Source organism: Eulemur rufifrons, chromosome 29 (genome assembly GCF_041146395.1).
Source record: "Eulemur rufifrons isolate Redbay chromosome 29, OSU_ERuf_1, whole genome shotgun sequence".
Taxonomy (NCBI): domain Eukaryota; kingdom Metazoa; phylum Chordata; class Mammalia; order Primates; family Lemuridae; genus Eulemur; species Eulemur rufifrons.
Genome location: NC_091011.1, coordinates 20,934,558 through 20,954,550, shown reverse-complemented (window position 1 = coordinate 20,954,550; position 19,993 = coordinate 20,934,558). Strand labels below are relative to the sequence as shown.

Below are 19,993 nucleotides of genomic sequence, written 5' to 3'. Positions count from 1 at the left end.
TGGTAACTCTGATATACCAGGGTGGATTGGGTCAGTGAGGCCTGGTGGAATGGAGCAGTGGAGTGGGGAATGTCAAAGAGAGCTTTGTGAGGGTTAGGACATTTTAAATGAAGGAAATCATATGTCTCTTGCTTCAAGGCAGCAGGTAGGTTTTCTTGACTCTGCTAGAAATTCCAGATCTGTGAAATAATAATGGATGCGGGCCATTAAATATGAGGAAGGTGATGAAAGAGGAATATTAAAATTATAGTTTTGAACCTTTTTTGAGGTCAGAGACTCCAGTGGGACTCTGAAAACTCTGGGCTCTTTCCTCTAGAAAAATGGATAAAAACATGCAAAATAGTAGTTTCAGTTTCAGGGGGTTTACCAACCCCTGAGGCCCATTCTTGGGCCCAGGTTATAAACCTCTAAGCTAAAGGAATAGTTAGGGTTTTTAGGAACATGCCAATATTTGTAATTTTATTATTCATTTGGGAAGCAATTGGGAGCCACTATAGTTTTCTGATTGTGGGATTGGCATGGTTATGGTAATTCTACATTTCTTATAGAAAACCTCTATTAGTACCTGATGCAAGGTGCAATAGAGTTAAAACTAACTGGAAAAAAAAAGTAGGAATTTAAAGTATTCATTAAAGGAAATACAAAAAAGCTTATTAAATATGATTTTATTTCACAATGAAAGGTGTTCTTTTCAGAAGCTTTGGTCTAGTCAAAACAATCAGGAACATTTGTTATTTATCTATCTATCTATCTATCTATCTATCATGAGAGATGGCGTCAGGTATTTTGTTTATTTATGTGTTTCTTTTCATTCTACATACATCAGAACATGACGCCTTAGAGCCAGATAGTTTGCTTTATGACTGTTTGTGAACTTTCATTTAGATAATCTTGACATGTCTGCAAAACAATTAATATAGTTTGTTCTTCCAAATAGGCAAGAGACGTAAAGATGATATTAGTGTCTTTGGAGCTATTTAAATGTGGTGTTTTTGTTTTCCTCAAACATAATTTATATTTGATTGATAATGTTACTTTACCACCTATTTAATAATACCTGTCATTCCTGAAATCAATCAGGCTAGATTCAAAGTGTGCCTATAGAATGTAGCAAATATTGTATGTTTTTGAAAGATTTCAGACCATGGAAAGTCAGGCTTGTTAATTTTTAGCCCAACATTGCTGAACTCAGCAGGAGTCACGGCATTGTTTTCAGATAGCAATGTTCAGCAGAGAGGGAAGACTCAGTAGAGACTTTAGGTAAGTAGAAACAACTTAGAGATATGAAGAATAGTTGTACATGATAAAAATTTTTCTAAATTCTTATTAGAAAGATGGAATTACTAGTCACAGTCAAATTCTTATTTCCCAGTGTTAGCAAAAGCAGCAGCGGTAACAATAAACTATTACTTATTTTGTGTAAGGCTCTGTACTAATTTGTAGGAACACAAAAGAGGGATAAAGCAGAGTTTTATTTGTAAGGAACTTAACCATTTAAATGAGGAGGAAGGATATGTACCTCACAGGTAAATTACAATGCAAGAGAGTGTAGACTAAGTTTTGAAATGGATAGCGTAGGTAACAAATAAATGGCCGAGGAATTCTGATCTGGCATTAAACACTATGGGCCAGGATGTCTTGTCAAAGCTTCACAGAGGATGTTCTCTTGATGGGTGCCACATAGGTCTCTGTTGTGTATCTTGACCTAATATTAATAATATTTTTGTGTTATCACTTGTTTAGTCATCATTCTTACCTTTCTTTTTTTTCCATGTGTGAAGTTTATTTTTATTTTATTTTTTAGAATCTAAAACAAATAATTTTTTTAATAATTCATTATTTTTAGTAGATTTAGATTTGTGCAGCTATCATAACAATTCAGTTCAGATAGAACACTTCTAACACCTCCCCAAGAAAACCCTCATCCCTGTCTGCAGTCAGTCTTTATTTCTACTAGTACTCTGCTTCTAGTCTCCAAAGATTTGCCACTTCTGGAATTTCATGTAAATAGAATTATATAATATGTAGCCATCATTCCTGGTCATTAGTTGGTTAAGTTGCTTAGAGGCAGGGCTGGTATGTGCATCGTTCAACTCTGGATCTTTAGCACTGGTATAGAGTAAATGAAGAGGAAATATATATTGAATGCATGAATAATGAATATATGAATGAAGAGGCAGGACTTGCATTTAATCATGAAGGCAGGGCAGACATTTGAGAGGAGATAGGAAGGATTCATAGACAAAAGGAAAAATATAAGGTAATGTATGGTAGTGGGAATGAATGCTCATGGAGTATGGGGAGATGATGAGTGGACCAAATTGGTTTTGATGAGGAGGCTGATATAGGAGAGTAGTATACGTTGAGATTGGATAAAGTAAACACTGACAAGATTGGGAAGGCTTTGAATATTGTTATTAAATTACTCGATAGCATGGGCAAGACCTATAACTTCAACATGCATTTCTCTTTGAAATAAGGGTGAGAACAGGTCAGGAAATACAAGTTCAGAAAATGATATTTTAGAATTAAATTATGTAGTATGGAATTTATTGTGTAATTTTACATGAAAGAAGCAGCCTACAATGCATCTAAAATATGATTCCATTCATGTAAACTTGTATATATGTGTAGCTAGCCTCAGAGAGAATAGTCTGAAAGGATTTGTTTCCCAAAATATTTATACTGTAATGGCTTTCACTAGGTGGCGTATAATCTTGAGTGATCTTTTCTACCTTTTTGCAATTTAGCTGAAGTCTGTTTCAGTAACCTAGGGGTGATTTGCAGGGGATAGTGTTGTTTAGAGTGGAGAGGAAAAAATATGTATGGGGAGAAATTTTGAAGGCAGAATTGAAAGAACTTGGGGTCTTACTTAATAAAGGGGATAAAAGTAGAATTGTGAGTTAAATATGATTTTAACGTTTTCAGCCAGTTGGCATACTTAATAGCAAGGTTCCGAGGGATGTGCCTGTAGCTTGGGACATTTTTCATGGGAAAATTGGCTTATAAATATCTACATCTTGAACTATTACTAAGAACATGAAGTAGCAGCTGGACTAGTAGTTAATAGTGAACCAGATCAGGTAAAGATTAGAGTAAGGGGAGGCTGGTGCTAAATTATGACTTTTTCTGTCACAGAATTCAACATACTTGAAAAGTCAGACATCTCAATCCTCACATACTTTTGAAGAGAATGGGAAAATACAATTTCTTCTCATTTTAGAGACTGAGAAAGCAAGAGTTAGGGAAATGGAGAAAATTACCATTATGTTCAGGTGCTTACTGAGTGGCAGAGGGAGGGGTCTCCCTCTTGGTTGAGACTACCATGTTGCCTTGGATGGAGAAAACATCCATCATTGCGTCCAGGGGTGCTCATGTGTCCCCGTGGGATTGGTTCTCTGCTTAAACTCTTCTCTTCTTTTTTAATCCAAATAAAAAAGGGCTCTGTTTCCAAAGGCTGTGGTGGCCTATTTTTTAGGTTTAACTAATAACATAGGTGAGAGGCCATGAAAGATGGCTCAAAATAGGAAATACAATTGTATAATTGAGACAAAAAAGGATATCCTGGAAATAATATTATGTTTAGAAGTAAGTTTTAGAGCTTCTAATTATACTGGTCTTTTCCCTCCCCTAATTACTAATTTTAGAAAGCGTTTCTTTCGGTTTAAGAGTTAGTCAGCCTTAAATTTGTTAGCTGAAACCATGTTGGAAACCACATATTTCCAGTTCAGTTGAAATTATATGGTATTAAATCTCTATCTTTCCAGGTTCTATAAACTTTTGCAGAAGTGGATTTAAAGGATTGGTGCTTCAGTGATTTTCAGAGGTTAAGTTTCTCCTGTTGTTCGGGCCATACGCATCTTACCATTTCTGTTGCTGGGCTGTGCTGGAATGGAAATGGGATTTATTTGATTCTTTTGAATAGAAGTATGTTAGTTATCCCTATTTTAAGGGTGGAATTAATAAACCATATTCTGGATAGAAATAAAAAAAAAGGAGCAATTTAAAATTTGAATCTCATAGCTTGAATAAGCCATGAATTCTAAATAAAAATAAACATTTTTATTTTTAAAAAAATAGACTGAAATATTTGATAATTGGTGGCCTGTCTTATAATAATTTGGTCTTTGGCTTTGAGCAGAAAAGCCTTATACTTTATAAAGACAATACTTATCCTCCATATTGCCCTGGCCCAAGATGGAAAGACAAGGCCCCCTTCTTGTACTTTGGAATCACTAACTCAAATCTTTGTGCTATTCGTTAAGTCTTTCCATAAGTAAACTTTCTAGAACTTTCTATGCTCTGTTGTTTTTGTTTTTTTTTTCATGTGACTCTCTCCTTTGGCTTATGAAAACATGGTGTCTATCTTACCTTGGTACCTTCATTGGCATGTACACCTTTCCTGGAATCACCTTGTTCCTTCAACAGAACTAATTTAGGTTCTCCAGCCTCCAGTGAGACTTTCTTAATAACTTTAGCCTTCATTTATTAACCTCATGAAGATCATTTATAGGAGACAGTTTGAAATTTACCAATGAATTTAGTACTGTGTGATACTTGCCTTAGTTTAACATATGCCACTTTAATCTCAATTTAACAGATTTTACTGAGTGTTACCTTTAAGATTTCAAAGACAAGAATCTTCTTTTTCAGGCTAAGTGTTGGGAATAGTAGATGATCAACAAGTATTTGGCATTCCTATTAAGATGATGTGGAAAAAAAGTTCTGAAATGTCACTTATTGGACTGAGACCTAAATACTTGGTAATATTAACTGAGTTAAATTCAGACTCTTTTAATTGTGCTCAACTTGGCATGAGTCACTTAAATCAAATTCAGCAAGAAGTTATACTTGTTAATCAGTAGAGTCAGCCCACTAATACCCAGGAAAATCTACAAAAAAGGAAATCAAAGTAGATTTCTCAAAAGCCTCAAGCAATGTGGATGTAAAATATATATATATATATATATATAAATATATATTATAACATGTACATATTTAATATTTCTACATTGCCAGACATGGGCCACAGATAGGACTTCTCTCTAATCAATACAAAGATGGGAATCATAGCCAGTTGAAAGATTCTTAATGTTTAAAAGAAACAGAGAACACATGGGCTTTCTTTTTCTTATTATTATAGTTTGTTTTTGTGTTTGCTTTTTTGGTTTTTGTTACTATTGTTTGGTTTTTCCATGGCAGATGGACTTTTCTTAATACTGAGGTCTGAAAGGAGTTTTTCTCCATGGTCTTTATAAGGTGGACATTGTGTGATGTAGTGAATAATAACCTTGACAAGGGTGGGAATATATGTTCAAATTAGTTGATATATTCAAATCCAAAATTAAACAGTTGATTAGGTGTGAACCTTAAGAAAGCCATTGGTTCACTTCACCCAAATTGTTCGATTTGCCGGTTCTCTGCTGCAATGGAGATAGCCAGTCACTTCCATTAAAGAGGAAGAATGATGAATTCATTCACTGATTGAATCCAGTGCCTGGTGACTCACGAGTAGTTGGGTGTAATTCTTATGACCACACAATGGCGGGTTGAAGCCTGAGTTCCTAACTTTGGAAATTAATCTTTTTTATGTTCTTTTGAGAGGTGGGACTGGCCGGGGGAAACAACCAAAGCAGCCTCTGTCTTCTCCAAAATTCAGGGACATGATTTAGCCTTATTGTTCAAGACTCCCTTCCAAAGTTGAGTCTGAGGCAGAGTTTTATTTTTTCCCTCAGTCTAAACCATCTAGGCTAAATTCATTTTTTAGCTTATAATTAGCAACAATCTTACAATAAAGGTGCTGTCACAGCTTCCCAAATTGATAACATTCAAGTGGGCTGCAGATGCCCGCTCATGAATGTGTGGGTCAGGAGCACCCCCAGAGTAAGCTGCTGGCAGAGGAAGTGCTAGAGGTGAGGAAGCCACAGCAGGCAGAGACTCTTTGGCTCGGCTGCATCACAGTTGTGCTTCTTAGAAAAAGCTGAAAAAGAAATGGAATTTGTTTAAATCAAATTCTGTTTTCAGTGCATCTAGGGAAATGCCAGACATAAAAGAGATCCTGTTAAGAATCACTCTTTAAAGTGAATAACCCCCTCCAAAATCATGTCATTTCATATTTTTACATGTTCAGAGATCCTTTTTAAACTTTTGGATGTGTGGATTTTAAGGCATAGGTTTATTTCATCAATGTGCAGTTTGGGGGACAAAGTCAAAATCCTATTATTTCCTGACCCAGATTAGAAGCCAACTTTTTGTTGCTGTTATTGTTGTTGTTTTGGTAGATGCTGAAAAACCCTGGAATTCTTTCCAGTAACTTCTCTCTTGGGCAGCAAGCCATTTGCCTGTTCTGACCCTGGTAGCCATTCAGGTGAAAGGGGGAATTCTCAGACAAAGCCTTTTTTTCTAATTCTCTCTGGCTGCTTAAGACCAGTGCTGATACCCAGAGGTGCTCTCACCAGCCAAGAAAACACGTTTCATTGTCTTAGCCAATAATGTTTTTTATTAAGCACAAGTTGAGTTTGTGATTTGTTGGGTAGCGTCTTACCCTATGTCTTCATCATTTGCATGTCCTGGGCCAAAGACTATGTTTTATTTTATAAATTGAAATGCAATACCAATGTTACAGAGTGCAAAAATTCTTTCTGTTAAATTTTTTGATATTGAAAATCGTTTAATCCTCATCTTGTGACTACTGAATTTTCCTTCTACCCTATAAAATGTGGCAAATCTTTACTCTTAAATAGCATTCTTTGTTTAAAGATGTAAGCCTAGGATTCACTGTAATTCATTGGTTTCCCCATTTCTTAAATTGTAATTTGTTCCAGATGCTATAGGTTTTTTTTCCAGATAAGCTGCTGATTTTTATACCCTTTCCTTGTAAATTGGTTGAACAGTAGGCCTCAGTTATGAGAATATTAATTAAAAATACTTAGAGATAATAAATTCCTTATGTTTCTAGTATAATGATAGCTAACATTTATATTGTATCTCAGTTTACTAAAATTCATCACATACATCATTTTAATTGGCCCTTACAATAATTCTGTGAGGCAAGTTAGTGTTACTTTGCTAATTTTTCCATTAGAAAAACAAGAGAATTGTCTAGAAAAGTAGAATGATTTGTCTGAGGTAAATAGTAAAACTCAGACTCCAACTGTTGAGTCAAAGGACTGTGCTCTTTGTACCACATCAAGCAAACTTTAGGTAAGTTTTGCTGCTAGAGGAAGAGATCTGGGCCATTTCTTTCTCCCCTTTACACCATAACCACATTTTGGGCCCCTTCATCCCGGTAACTCTGGTGAGAATGGCCAGGAGATGTGTCTGGGTCTCTGCCCTGTCTGAACTATATTATTCCCAGCCTTCAGAGAATACTTTATGCCCAACCTGAGAAATGATAAGAGTGTGGGCTCAGAGCTCTCTTTTCTCTTGCCCTTTCTGTCCCTTTTAACATAAGGATAACATCTCCACTTAATAGCCCAATACCATAGCCTAGTGATCACAGGGAAAAAATTGTCAATGTCAGAGATGCCATGGACTGTAAATTATGCACGAAATCAGCTTTGCAGATTATAAAACTGTGACACTGAAGAAAATTACTAAGTTTATGAGACTATAGAAAATCAAAACAGCTAGACTATGATATCATCTTACAGAGAGAGACATACCACTTCCAGCTTCAAGTTCTCTCTTCTCTCTGGCCAACTACATTTGTGCCCCCTCATATCGATTTCTGTTTATGCTACATCAGTGTTTCCCTTTTCTTCTTTGCCATCCGTCTACTTGCACACTTAGACTAGATTTACTTCCCCCTTCCTAGCTCATGTCTTATAGAAGTGGCATGTTTTAAATCCTTTGTGCCATAAGAACCAAAGCCTAGGCCTGAAGTTCTGAGTTTAAACGCCCTTTGTAACCTTCTATGTGACTTTGGCATTTTGCATTTCTTTTCCTCATAAAATGGGGGCTTAGGTGCTCTTCCTACTTGATTCATTAAGTTGTTGTGAATACTTCATGAAACAGCATAGGCAAAATCCTTAAAGAATATGGAGGTAAGGGGTTACCCTTGGCTCTAGTACCAACCTCCTATGTGATTTTAGGCAAGTCACCAACCCTCTCTGGACATTAGAACTTTTTTTTTTTTTTAATGTAAAAATTAAGGGGTTTGGATTAGATAGTTTTGAAGGCCTTTGCAAATTCAATCAGTTGAATTCGGATGAATGTATTGAATATTTACAGTGTCATGAGCTACAGGTAAGGACATTGTCCTTGTTCTTAAAGAACATGTAATCTAAGAAATGGAGACAGATGCAAATAAATCACTACAGTGTAGTGTCGTAAATGCCTTATGATTTAGCCCTAAAATTCTGATTCTGTGATTGCCAAACTCATCTTCTTTCAGTCTCATTAATTTTAGAGCTTATTTATCTCCAGAGGAAAAGATTTTACCAACTAACTGCTAGAAAAGTAGTTTTCATATTAGGAAATAGAGTTTACTTGGTGTAAAGCAGAACATTACTGGTGATAGATAATAGATATATGAGTGGTGCATGTACCTCCCTCACCAGGTAACATTCAGGATAGGCTTCTTTACATAACAATAACCACTTGGAATTTCCATAATGACAATTCTGAAAAACCATTGGGATAGAACATTATGGAAAACTTTGTTGATGGATATTCCTAGAAAGATTTCTCTTCTTGAAAGAAATTAAATTTAATTGGGGAAAGAGTCAACTAGTAGAAGATTGGTCTAGAAATTTGGCTTAAAAAAAAAAAGGATCCGATGTTAACTTTTTGTTGCCAAAATTTACTCTGAGTTTTCTCAATTAAGATGAAAGAAAACTTGGAGATTTAATAACATCACAGTAGTGTTGATGACTAAGACCTTCCTAATGCTCCTATCTCTGTTCAGGCAATAGCTGTTATAAAACCAGAGAAACAATCTAAATATCCTGAACATCAATAAACTAAGATACGACTGCTTAGATTATCATTCTCCGATTTCTGCCAGAATGGATTTCTGACATCCTGGAAGCGTTGTCATGAGCAGTTTCCCAATAACCTGTATCATCTTTCAAAATATTATTTTTTAATCAACAAATCATAACTTTTCTGAAGATTGCTACACACTATTTTCTAAAGTGTCCTTAGGGGAATTAAAATGATGGCTGCAGAATAACACTCTAGAGCAGAGCAACAGTCCCCAACCTTTTTGGCACCAGGGAATGGTTTCATGGAAGACAGTTTATCCACGGATGGTGAGTGGGTGGTGGGGAGATGGCAAGTGATGGAGAGCAGCTGTAAATACAGACGAAGCTTCACTCACTCGCTTGCCCACCACTCACCTCTTGCTATGCGGCCCGGTTCCTAACACGCCACAGACTGGTGGTACTGGTCTGTGGCCCGGGAGTTGGGGACCACGGCTTTAGAGAACTGAAACAAAGAACTATTTCCTGAAGTTTCACATGCTATGGTCTGACATTTCCCATTAGTCAGGAACGCCTGAAGTCCCAAAATGGCATTCTATCCTCAGATTTAAAATTTCTTCTCTGGATGATTTGTGTGATACCTGTTATTTTATCCAAGTTCAGCTCTTTATCACAGTTTTGGATATTAATACCAAGAATTTAAACAAAAAGTGGCTGTGTGAATCATTTACTGGTATGATAATAATCTTTTTCTTTTGTTATTCTCTGAAAATGGATTCAGATTTCTAGTAAATGGACTCTATTAGAGGATTCCAGTTTAAACTGTGACACCTGTTTGATTTAGTTAAGTAAACTAGAAAGTGAGTTATTTTTAAAACTAGCGTGTAACTCATACCTCTGTTATCAGATGCTCTCATCCTCGTAGTCTATTTCATCTTCTTAGAAGGAAGAAATAAAAGGGTTTTGACGGGCCTATTATCCAGTCAAATCCAAATTTGGACATTTCAAGAAAAGATCTCAGTTTTATACATACTACATTTACTTATGTTTATACATTCTTTTTTCTTTGCTGTGTTAAAAAAATCTTATTCTTTTTCCTTTTGTTTTTCTGCCTGTTTTGATTTTGGTTTTATTTGTGTGTTTTAACACAGAAACTTTAAATTTAGAATATTGATGCCAGGATCAAAACTATTGTGGATCCCTTTTCTTTTTATTTAATTCTAGTCTGTATTATAATTATACATATATATCTACTATCTTTTGGCCAGTTTTATAGTTCAAGATCACTTCAAAAATAGTTATTAAAACTTATTTTGTAACTGTGAAAAATGTCACTATCTCACAAATATTTACTGATTTCACCCCAGTTTCAATTGCTCACTGAGCCACATTTCTTCCTTCATTAAGGTCCATACAGCACCTAACAGTTGGATGCTCAATTGATACTTGTTGATTAGATTGAATAAACATTTATTTTTTCTTAGGGTAAATCAATCTTTGTCTCTATTCATAAGAAACACACTTTATTGCCTTTTCATAATGCATAATTTTTTAATTGGAAATCATGGAAAAGCAGAATTAAATTTAAAAAAATAAGTAAAAATTTTGCAGAAGTATATTTTCTAGATCCATAGATTTCTGTCAAAGCAGTGTGAACAGTGAAAAAACACAGACTTTGTTGGTTAGCCAGGCCTGGGTTTGAATCTGACTGCATGATTGTGGGCAGTCAGAGCCTCGGTTTCATCATGGCCAAAGTGGATCTAATAACTCTACCACACAGTTTAGTTGTGGAGACCATATAAAGGAACTCATCCTTGGCCTATGGTGGTCCCAACAGGAAGTATGCGGGAGGATGAGGGGATCATTATGAAAATTAGACAGCATGCCCCACAAGGGGTAGCCAGGGGGTATTCTTAGAACAGTTATTTTCTGTAAACTGGATGAAGGCACTGGGAAGTGTAAATCCAAACAAAATACCAAGCAAAAATAAATTCAGTGGATTCTAAGGTGTTAATTTTAAGGCACATTTTGATTTGATCACTTTTGAAGATAAAAAGTAAAACTACCACATTAAATGCACACAGAGATGAGAAGACACATCCTGATTTGTGTGTGTGTGTGTGTGTGTGTGTGTGTGTGTGTGTGTGTGAAGGGAGGAACACCTAATAAGAAAACAGCATTATGGAGTTAAGGAAATACACTGTTTACTGTGCTTCGCAAATGGTATACTAGGTACTAACTCTACTTCTGAAAGAATCTTCTGATAGTAATATTAAGCCAATATGCTACTCCAGGATATACCAGGTGGGATTTAATTCAGTTCAATTAAGCAGATATTTGTAGAGTCTTACTGTGTGTTAAGCCCTATACTACATGCTGGAGACACAATAGTAAATAAGATAAGTCATAGTCCCTGCCCTCACAGAATTGAAAAGTATTAAACAAGTAACTTTAAATGTGATAGGTATAATAGAAAGGAAACATACAGGGTGGTTTGAGAGAGTGAGGTGTGAAAATTATGCTATATACTTTGTGAAATAATGTATATATCTTATGTGTAAAATGTGATGAAGAGATATTGAAATTATTGGGATTGTATAAACTAGAGATGAAAAGGCAAAAGGGGGTATTGTTACTGTCTTCAGGGGTATGACTTTTTTTGTTTTTGTCTTGTTTTAATAAAGAATATGTTGGATATTTGCCAGAAAATTATTATTCAAAATAATAACAATGCTGACCTTTATTTCATGCTTACTATTTGGTAGGCACCATGGCAAACACATTTTATGTTGTTTTTCATTTAATCTTCATGCCATATACTTGTCTTTTACAGAGGAGAAAACTGAAGCTTAAAGAGGTCAAGGGACTCTCTTAGGGTCAAACCACTAGAGCCCAGATTTGGTTTAATCATTTATGATGAGGATGATCTCTGCTTTTCCATACCTGTTGTAGTTTTTTTGTTTGAAATTTATGATTATTGCAGGGGTTACAAACTTAAATGATTATAGGGCCAGGCAAGTTACAGATGTAGATGGAAAGCAATAAGGAGTAATGTGCAGGACTCAAATGTTTTTCTGAACCAAAGGCATTCAAACATTCAAATGTGGGTTTACTTAAAAGAGAGGCAAACAGAGGAATCTGTGGGCCCTTCATCCCCAGGAAGTCAGTTGTTGGGGAGGCCTTTTTTATATGTATTTCTCATATTCACTTAACCTGATAGTCATTTGTATAGCACTTATCATCTAGCATAGGTAGGTAGGTAGGTAGAGGTGTGTGCATGTGTGTGTGCCTAAGTGAACAAAGTGGCACAATGGGAAATGCTTGGGCTTTGTAGGTTTAAGACAGACCTAGTTTAAATCTTGGCATTGCTGAGTGATTTTGACCAACTTGTTTAACCTCTCTGAACTTTGTTTTCTTCATCAGTCAAAAATAATTATCTAGAGGGGTTGTTAAAAGGTTTAAGAATAATATACATGCAGTTCTCAAGACTGCACCTGGCACATATTAAACACACAAGTAGTTGCTGTTGTTGTTTTTGTTAATACATTTATTTTTCTTGTTAGACTGTTAGTTATTTGTAGGCAGCTCTTAAATCACGTGTATCCCCATCACTTAGCACATACTCGATGTTGCACACTACCTTTGCCAATTTGGTCATGCACAACTCCTAAATTCTTTTCAGTAAGTAATGATAGCCATCAAAAAGTTTGTGATAGATGAGAATGAGCTACCTCCCCACAACCTTTCTCCCTAGGTATAATGAAAAGTAAGTCTCGTGTCACATTTTGTCACACATAAAGACATTTGTTAAATAAACATTTATAAGCATGGAACAATTCATACAGCTTACACTGTAGGCTGAGTGAAGGCCCAGCTTTTAGGTACTAGACCACCACCTTTGTGGAAGGGTTCACTCGAGGCAGATTGGACAATAATCCAAGGCAGGATCTTTTTCCCTCATATTGGGCATCAAATAGCTAGAAATCTGCTTCCCTAAAGGCAAGACACAGGATCAGTTAGGCTTAAGCCTTGGACCTCATCCTATTAGTGTCTTGCTAAATTCATATACCCTATTCAGGCAAAGGAAAGTATAAAAATATTCAGCCAACCCACATGTCTTTAATACTAATAATTTTGCCAATAAACCCATTTCTAATATCCATAATGCTGATTATCAAAGTTCTGATTTCACCAAAAAAACCCATTTCTGACATTCATTATGGTAATTAGAAATTCTGTAGTGTTGCTGGAAACACAAGTAGCTTAAGTGTTTGTGGTAGCCTTCTCTGGCTTGTGGGCTTTGCTTCTGATGAGAGAGATAGCTATTTTGAACACAGACTCACTGACTCTACACAGTGGATCTTAACCAGGGTGATTTTGCCCCAGGGAGACATTTGGAAATGTCTGGAGATGTTTTGGTTGTCACAGCTGGTGGTAGAGGGTTGCTATTGGCATCTAGTTTGTAGAGTAAGGGATGCTGCTACACTTCTTGTAGTACCTGAGGCAGCCCCCACAACAAAGAATTATCTGTCCCCAAATGTCTTTAATGAGGAGGTTGAGAAACCCTGCTCTAGACTATAAACTGACTTACATGCTCACATCATATGACCCTGTCTGTGATGATGTATTTTAAAGTTAAATTACAGACTTCATAACACTTGCAATATAAATTTAGCAGTAAAGACTTGAATGAATTTAGAACTCCATTGTAACGCAATGCATGTGGAAGATATGAATTTAGAGTTCAGTTATTTACAACCTATGGTAGACCCAATAAACAACATAGCCTTCAAAAACTTTTCTAAAATGGTAGGCCTTGGTCTTGTTCACCTGGAATCTAGGGATGGACTTCCCTTGCCCAAGTAGTGTTCCTATAAATTACCATCTTAATGGTCACTCTTGTGCTACTGAGTCATCAGAATTTTTAATTTACTTCAGTATTACAAACATGTATTGAATGCCTGCTGTGAGCCAGAGACTGTGGGAGGGTACAGCAAACAATAAAACAGTCTCTGGCCTGGAGGAGTTTACAGCACAGTAGAAATCAGGCGTAACATATCTGCAGTAAGGCCACTTCCAATTATAATGTTCCAGCAGCCTATTTTTGTAGAAATAACCCACAGTTTACCCTAGCTTTACTCCGTATGAAACCAGGCAGCTCTACCCTGCCTTTTGTATTATTTCCATGTGGTCTGAGCCATATAGGCCTGTACATGTCTTGCCAAAGAACCACCAGATAGTAATGATATAACTATATAAGTTATCTAAAAAAGAAAAATCATATAAAAACCACAAATGTCCAAGAAAAACAAACCCTCCGAAAAACTAGATGTTAGATCTTTCACCTCTTAAACTCTGGAACCAAGAAAATGATCAATAGCATTACCAGCACTGTTGGAGTCTCCGGCTCCCTTTTTGCCTTTTGGGGTGAATCATCAGCATGTCCTAATTGATCCCATGTAATAATGTGTCTTAGCACTCGTTGCCTTAGCTGAAAGAATGCTCTGAGGACACCCAGCCAACTGCCCATCTATCCATCATTTCCCTTCATTGGAGATGGCACTCCAGGCTGTGTGGGTGGCTACATAATTACTGACATGTCTGCATGTAAGAATGTGGCCTGAAACATTCTAAACTTAGGAACTATTCAGATCAGACCTCGTAGATGTTGTTTTTGGAGAGTGATAACTGTGGCATTCTCCAGGGCTTGTAAAACGAGCTCTGACATTGCCAACCATAGATTCCAGCTTTAATAGCGATTTGTTCAATGAGTAACCATAGTCCGAAGAACATTCATTCTTCTTTTTACAACTTGATTCCATTAATTATTATTTTTTAAATTGGGGTTTCACTTGGCTATAGGTAGATAATTTTATGGAAAGGGGTAAAAATCTGGTCAGCCAGGGGGGAAAAAAGGTAAAAATAGTAATCAGGCTTGAGATCAGTTGTATTTTTAGCTTTATATGAGCCAAGCATTGGAGTTAGTTTCCTTTCAGCTGATTAAGTTACATGTCTATTTGGTGAATAAACTTTGCAGAAATAGCAAAATTTGTCTCTGTGTCACTTGTAAATGATTTATCATCTCTCTCATTTAACCTTTTTATGTATCAGTGATATATATTTTAAAAGTCCCAGCCAAAGTCTATATTCTAGCTCTGCCTACCTTTTATATTCTTCTGGGCAAACATTAAAAAAGATAAAAAGAGTTCTACAGTATATAGTATAAAGAAATTTCTCAGGAATAATTTGTTTTTCTAAAACCAGTTTTGTGAGAATTCTCAAGTATTTTGCAAGTGTGGATTGATATCAGGGAAACTCATAATCCTAGATCAGAAAAATCATTGTGACTTCTAGGAGTCACGTGATCATACATTGGTGTTCCAAAGCATCCGGTGATTTAGCCAATTAGCAGGTCTGTTTTTATGAAGACAAATAATTTTTGTGACTGAAGTTTTTTACTGAATGGGTACACTTTTCCTGTTGTCTTAATAGCTACCCCAAATGGTACAATGTTTGAAAATGTGTTCTAATCCTGGGTTTGGTTTAAAAATTTAAGCTAAATGCATACTAAAGGGGAATCTTAGGTTTTCTTTTCATGTGAAGTACAATAGAATGGAATCCAGTCCACTATCCTATTTATACAAAATAACATGGTAGCAAAAATAGCTAAGAATTAGATTTTTGCTATGCCTTCAAAGTAAAAACCCAAGGTTCTCTTTTATCTAGCCAAAGCTTCAGCATGTGGGTAATGAATGCACATAGGTAATGAATTAATTAGTCATGAACTTGCTACCCAAATACTTCTTACATGCTTGTCTGGCCTTTAAGCCATCTCCATGCTGTTTCCTTTTCATTTTGAACCTTATTTCATTGCTTTTGGTAAAAGAACAATTCTTTTGGACACAAACTGGATCTTTTCAGCCAAAGTAAAAGTTTAGACCTGGTAAACTGTTTTCATTTTCCTTATTGCAAGGCCTTTGCCATGTTGGAGTATGCAGCAAATGCCATCACAAATAACATCGTTGAGAGGGAAGTATGCCCTATTTCTTGCCTGCTTCCAATTCTGTCCTAGACTGAAAGCATGTCTTCCTAACCGGAGGGCTACCATCTGAAGAATAAATTCATTTCAGCGGTCATTAGAGCTGTCTGTAGCTTGGTGTTAGGCAGCTCTGGCGAAAGGTGAACTGGAGCAGGTTTTTTTTTTTTTTTTTTTTAAAGTAGATGACAGATATATTGAGGTAGGTCTGTTGTTTCCATGTGACATCACTTGGGTTCCATTCAAATTGGGAGCCTGACAGTGTCTGATTCAGTGTGTCTAGGATTTAAGAGGCAGTTTTAGTGTGGCTCCTAGTTGCACTGGATTTTTAGGTGGATTGACTTTGAGGTTCAACAATTCATCCAGCATTTGTGGGACACCCGATGTGTACTGGAAAATTGTGGGCATATTGGAGTCTTATCAGTTACTCTTTTTACACTGGAATTTTCTGGGATTTTGAGTATGAGTTTTATTTTCCCTCTGCTTTTTCATAGTGTACTTTAGAAACATTTTATTTAAATCACCAAACTTTCTGTAGCATTTTCAATAAGGTATAAAAGAAAACCAAACAATGTCTAGTTCCCTGAGTAACAAGTCTCAGAGAATGTCTAGAGAACAAGTCAGATCAGCCAAAGTTGTGTGTCTATGTGTGCATGTTTTAATAGAATTGCTAACGGAGTGGATAAAGGGACTCTAACATGTAGAACTTACATAGGTTTTAGTAATATATTTCACACAGGATCTCATGATATTTTATTTTGAAACTTGACTAAACTTGGCTACAAAATGAGCACTGTCTCATTAAGTGACCACAGAGTGAGGATCGGGGAACAGAGGGGTGATCAGCTGTCCTGCCTAATTTTGGGAGGTAGTAGTTGGTAGTGCGCTGCAAGTACCAACAGAAGGGTCTTTCTTTTCATTGTCATTTAAAATCTAATAGAAAAAGGAGAATTTGCCTGATGTTACTAAATTGAAAAGAGCCCTAAACTATAGCAAGTATTAAGGACCAGTAACCAGGAGCCAAACAAATTAGAAATGAATAGAAGGGATACTAACTAGGTTTTATTATTATTTTATATGTGAGAAAACTAAATAACTAGCCGATGGTTATACAGCTAGTGAGTAGCATTACCAGTATTCATACTTAGATCTCATTGACTCTAAAGCCACATATTATTCCATCATCCTTAAGGTCAGTAAGCCCTAGTTGCAATGTGATATAACTGTTAATTTATCAAAATTGTTTCTTAAGTAAAGGTGCCTTTGTGATAATTTACCTACCTGACACGAATTATACGTTCAAAGTGCTTTTTATTGTCTTATTATTTTAACAGCTTTATTCAGATATAATTTATATATATACAATTCATGGACATTTGAGTTGTTTCTACTTTTTGGCTATTATGAATAATGCTACTATAAATATTTGTAAGCAAGTTTTTAAGTGGACATACATTTTCATTTCTCTTGGGCACCTAGAAGTGGCATTACTGGATCATATGGTAACTCTATGTTTAACTTTTCTAAAGCAGCTGTACCATATTACATTCCCACTAGCAATGTGTGAGGGTTCCAATTTCTCCACATCCTTTCCAGCACTTGTTATTGTCCATCTTTTTACCCTTCTCATTTAATTCTCATAATCCTATGAATTAGCCAAAGAAAAATATTCATTCTTTTATTTTATAGGTAAAAATTCCAAGTCAACAAACATTAAACAAGAAGTCTAGTATGTGTGCAAATAGAGGGGAAGAAGTAGAATGGATAGTTCAAAACAACAAATCACCCATAAGTAATTTAAAAGTTTTTAAATCAGACACTTATAGCTATGTTGGATGTCAGAGATAATGTTTCTCACATTTTAAAGATGAAACGAGCCCATAAAAGGTAGGGAAATTGAACACTGACATAAAGCTACTTGGTAGCAAAGCCAGAGCTAGAAGCCCTGTCTCCGTGGCTCTCACGCCATTGCCTGTTTCAGCGCAGCCTATTGCATTCTTCCCTGGGGTTATGTATAAATTCATCCATGTCATAGGAACTCCATCTTCTTAATTCATTTGTCCATGCTGGCCTTTTATTAAAATAAACCTATCTTAATTCATATAGGGTATTGGAAGGTCAGCAAAGCTGAGACCTCCCATTGGGGAGCTCCTGGTAGAATTTGTTCCACATGTTGCCTATGATGAGACTGATGTGCAGGCAAAGAATTCATGCAGGCAGTGCTTCATGATGGCGTTTCTTGGGTCAGATTGCTTGCCTATGAGTTCTGGCTCTGCTGCTTACTAACTGTTTGATCCTTTCTATAATTCTCTTATTTTTAAAATGGGAACAATAATAGTATCTCCCTCATAGGATTGATTTGAGAATTCAATGAGATGATCCCTGTAAAGAGGTTAGTGCAATGCCTGGCTCCCAGAAAGCCCTCAATAAATGTTGACAATTAACATTATAGAACATCAACTTGCTCAGACCACTGAAGACATTGTAATGTGAGATTTATAGAAAATAAATGAATCATCTTTTATCACACTTTGATATCATACTAAATCATACTTTAAAAAGTAGCTTCACTAAAGGAGCAGCCCTAGAAAATAGCTGTTTTCTAAAATCTTCACATTTTGGGGCTATATAGAATATAATAAAATTCCCTTTGTTAAGAGAAAAAACTTACTATGCTAACTTCCCGTCCTTAAAAATTATGAACTAATTTTCTTTATACTGTAACTTTGGGCAGTATCAACCAACTTTGGGCAGAAACTAACCAATTTGAGTTGACCTTATGTTAAAAGCCCCAACAATGGGAAAGCTTAACTGAAGTACATATGCCTGTGATGGATATGGTATATAATATCATGCCTATATATTAGTAGTGTTTTTCCTTAGTATCTTTGCTTAATTATCAAGATAAAAATCCACTGGATTATTTTATGGGGCTGCCTGTATACGTGTGTGGATTGGTGCAGAACAGGATTGGAATCCTGGCCCTTCTCTGCCTGCATTCATGGCCACAGGCAACATGCTCAAATGGCTCTAAGCTTCTGTTTCCTCAGCAGGGAGTGGGGCAGAAGGGGTCAACAATTCCTATCTCAGAGGGTTGTCATGAGGACCAAATGATAATCTGGGGGTAACAGCCCTGTGCACAGTGTCTGTCCCATAGTCAGGCCTCAGTAAATGACAGCTAAACAGCAATGTAGGGGGGTTCCATGTGCCACACATGAGATTTGGAGGCAGATTCGATGGTAAAGTTAGGTGAAGAAATTGGACATGTGAGTGTTCACATAGTATGATTCATGTCTACTCTGCTGTTGCTGCTGCTACTTTCCTGTAACCAATTTTAGAGCCTATCTTGGCAGCTGGAAGTATTTGGGATTAATTTCACACTCACTTTATGAGTTGAGCATTTTCCTGCAAGCAGCTCTCTGGGCCTCTGCCTCATTACTTTGGCATCAACTGATATGGTGGTTGGACAGAGATGTCCTTTGGGGTCTCCATTTTATTTGGAAACCTTCAATCTGAAAAAGCAAAACAAAGGCCATCAACACATTGTGCTTGAAATCGTTAGCATTTATTGTTTCCTCATCTCCTCCCTTTCTGTACTTCTGTTGAGCACTAGAGAACACACATCTTGCTCAGCCAGTGATGAGCCCTGAAAAATCACTGTTCCTCAAATTTAAGTCCTACCAGCTGGTTGGCCTCATTTCTTAGTTCAGGTGAGCTGTGAGATCTTTTCGGCCTTGGTCACACAGATCTGAATCCTGATGGTTCTAGTTTTTCCAGCCCTTTTTACTATGTTAATTCTGCTAAATTCATTTGGCTCTCATGGAGAACAAAGTAAACTTGGCTGTTACGTGTAAAACTAAATTGAGAACATGGAGATCTGTTTAGTATTTCATGCTGGCCAGTAGGTCAGGAAGATTTTCCTTGGGGGTAATTTACATAAGGAATTGTTTATCCCATTTCTTTCCAATTTCTGTGACCATTTGGGGATATAGCAGACTCTTTCCACAATGGCACAGAAATCTATCCAATGAGA

The 19,993-nt window shown here is 36.4% G+C and overlaps 1 protein-coding gene across 16 annotated transcripts in view; it reads left to right on the top strand.

The window, feature by feature from the left end:
* The window catches only part of BBS9 (Bardet-Biedl syndrome 9), a 440,322-nt gene that overhangs the window by 301,046 nt on the left and 119,283 nt on the right, over positions 1–19,993 (top strand). The gene's annotated exons all lie outside the window — the stretch shown is intronic.